Genomic DNA, 3,703 nt, shown 5'->3' with positions numbered 1-3,703 from the left:
GCGATGTACACGTTGAAGACGAGGTCGATGGCGAGTGTACGGGCCGTCCTTGCTCGATTCAGTGCTCGGGGTAGACGAAGTAGACCGCGACGGTTCTCTTGGACCTCTTGGCGCGACGAGGGGAGGCCGGTGGCCGCGACATCGACGACAACATGGGGATGGCGGCGCTCGGGCACAGTTCAGATCGAGATAAAGAGATGGAGGAAGAAAGAGGGGATTAGGGTTCGGTCAAGGGGGCGTGCGGCGGCATTTTGTAGTGCACCGGGGAGGTCGGCGATGGCCAGCACGTGGCCCTGGCTGTGGGATGGCCGCCACGACCACCACCTGCTTCCACTGTAGCGTAAGGAAGGAGGCGCTTGGGAGGTTGGGCTGGGCCTCTACTTTCTTCTTCATAGTGGGCCAAAATTGAATAGAGCAATTTCAGTTTTACATTTCTATAAAAAAAAAGGATAGCTACTGTTTTCTATTGGAATAAACTTTCAAACCATTTTTGTTGCACATGAAATTTGTCACACAATTACCAGAGAATAATTTGAGCTAGAACAAAAAAATCTGGGGGCAAAAGGAGTTAAATAAATAATTGTTTATTTTGAAAAGGTCAATTTGTTTGCTGTTCGACCACTTATAATATTTCTAGGGGCATCTTAGTGATCCAACTAGAGTTGATTTCTCCAAGAAAAATACTTGGGGATTATTTGCAACATCACGAACATTTTTGTTCACATGATAGAAGAAGTAAATATTTGACTTGTATTTCAAATGGAATTTGGCTTTGATTTTCATCAAGTGGCAATTTAGTTTGAAAAACATGATGGCATGGCATCATTAAAGGGGAGATCACTGTAGCATGATTCTCCGGGTGTTACAAATCTCCTCCACTACAAGAAATCTCGTCCCGAGATTTAAGAGGTCGTGTAGTGGGGAAAGATCTGGTTACGAATATTCTAACGAGTCTTCTCGGTCTTGGTTGCTCTTCTTGGAGAGGTCGACCCATTACGTTGATGTCGTCATTTCTCTGCTTCAGGTCATCATGATGTAGTCAGCATCCTTTCTTCGGGAGCTCCATCGTACTTATGAAAGAATAAAGGATGGGCATTCCAGGAGAACATACCTCTGCAAGGTCGACTATCTGGTCGATAACATCGAGGAAGGTGGCGGAAGTAACTCTCGAATTGAAACTGAAGAAAATTTCGAGAGCGAGTAAGGAGTTATTATGGGAAGTTTCGAGCGGGCAGGCAATCGTTCGATGCCTGTTACAGGGCACGAAAGGGGTTCAAAGAAACGAGAATGAGTATTGTGTTTAATACCAGAATTAATCACTAGGAAGGTGGCTCGCGAATTACCTACGAAGCCAAGCATAAGGGATAACTTTGAAGCAGGGATGTACAGGAGAGTCAGGTTTCGATCCTGTGGAACTGTGGGTTATGGGCCCACCATGTGGGTTAAAAGTAGGAAGGGTGGTGACGTCTTGCACGATCATGTAAGCAAGGCATGTCAGAGGATAGCTTGTCAGTTATCTCGGCAACAACATCGGTACCAAGGGCGAGGGACGCAGAAAACCATTTTCCTGCTCGTTGAACGAGGCGGACCATTAGGCAAAGTTCTCGTCCATCGATGGCTACCAGAATGTTATTAACAATAGTAACACGGTCTTATTGACAGAGTTGTACACCGAGGTGTTTACATAAGCAGTGAATTATTACTGCTTAGATCATATGGATCACAAGAAAGGTTAAACCAAACAACGGAAAGGAAAAATATGGTTATCAGATTAAACAGAACAATGGAAAGGAAAATGTGTTTAAACACATATTTCAAGAGTATATCCTTCCCAAGGACAAGCAGAGCACGATATCCATGACAGGATATAATGTAGAAAACCCTTTAGGTAAGGTGAGAGAAATTTCATGACATTACCCATACAGTGGTGTTTGGATAATTGATAAAGAAATTTTAGCATTGTGCTTTAAATGTTCTTATCGAAGATTGGAGTACCACACACATGCTTCGAGATAGCAATGACATGGTCTTCTAGCAAAGGTCGGACTTAGGATACACAAATGATCCATCAGGAACAACTTATAGAATAAGTCTTACAATTTCCTCATGGAAGAATGGCTAACCTTGCTAAAAAGGAAACTATAACAATAAGTCCTCCGGCCAGGTGTGCTAGGCATGACATCACCTTACCGAGTCATATAAAGACCAATGTTATAACTCGTGGAAATATGTTCCAACCATCATATCTAACCAAGGTTCAGATCCGATTGGTGTCCGGATACCTCAGACTCAGGATGCCTGAGAAGAAAAGGTGCAACGCAATTGACGAGATGACATTATAAGATTGTCGGGCAATGAACTATGGAAGTCAGTTCTGAAACAAGAGTACATCATTAAACCAAGGAGATGATGAGGAGGTGGCTGGTGGACTCAACGATAATTCATCGAGACTTCCAAAAGGATGGATTTCCACAATTGCGTGAACACAGAGATATCATTTGTCAGATCAAATGACTTAATGATGTATGCTCGAGGAAAACACACACTATTAATTATTAGTTGAAAAGTGCACCCGAGATATGGGCTTAGGTAGTACGATCAATGTTAGAACGGTGATTCGATAACTAATGGTCTAAGAATGAAATATCGACCATTAACTTGAAAGCAATAGGGTTGCTAGAAGTTTTGAAGTCGCACATCATAGTTCAATTGTCGGTTTTCCGGTTAGAAACAACACGGGACCAAGGAGTGAACGGATATGGCAAGGAGTATCACTTGTATCAAGAATTCTTAAGAGGTGGTGAAATTCTCACGACATTCTTGACATAAAAGATGGTAATACTCCAAGGTAAAGAACAAATGTTGGATAGCAAGGATCTCAAGGTATATCACGAAACACGGACAAGTTTGTGTTGAACAGAAGGCAATAAAGTGGTCGATGATAACACAAAACATCGAGGGCAAGGATGGTACTTCTCATCATGAATTCAATTGATATCCTGGAAGGGGTCAAAATTTTGATGATGATCATGACACACTTGTCGAGGGGGTTTCATGAGGATATAATCGATCATCAATGACATCAAGCAAAAGGAAGGGTGAAGCAAAAGTTGTCAGAACCATGGATATGAAACAAACTCGAAATCAAGTTTGCTATTCAAGGAGAAATGATATGACAAGGAAGATCAACGTAAGATTAGCTTACTATTGAAATTTGTGCTCTGTGTAGAAGGACCATCTAGCACAGTTAAAATTTAGCCCAATAATGGTATAGCCGATCAGGCTAGGAATGACTTGAAGGATTATTAAACTCATAATCAACGAAAATTAATTAGGGTTATCGAACCGGAATGCGGAATCGGTTCACATATCGGTGTTCTCGGTTGACGACAACCCAGAACCCAGAAAAATTGGAATCGGTGAGAAATAACAGTTAATGAAGAACCCATAAGAAGTTATGCAGTTCCATGACATTATCAAGATATCATAGTGTAATACTCGACAGTAGATCAGAGTAAAGGTTGGACAGCTGCAATGATCTACACAAGACAAGTACTACAACTTGTCTGAGAAATGGTATTAATGAGAAAATATGGTCGGAACCATGATTGCAAAGGACCAAACATAGATACAGGACGAACTTATAACAAGTGGTTTATTATCATTTACAAGAAGCTTCGATGATAAGTTCCACATCGGGTCC

The sequence above is a fragment of the Triticum urartu genome, chromosome 2A (assembly GCF_056163025.1).
Source record: "Triticum urartu cultivar PI428250 chromosome 2A, HENAU_Tu73, whole genome shotgun sequence".
In the NCBI taxonomy this organism is placed as follows: domain Eukaryota; kingdom Viridiplantae; phylum Streptophyta; class Magnoliopsida; order Poales; family Poaceae; genus Triticum; species Triticum urartu.
This window is presented reverse-complemented; position numbering follows the sequence as displayed.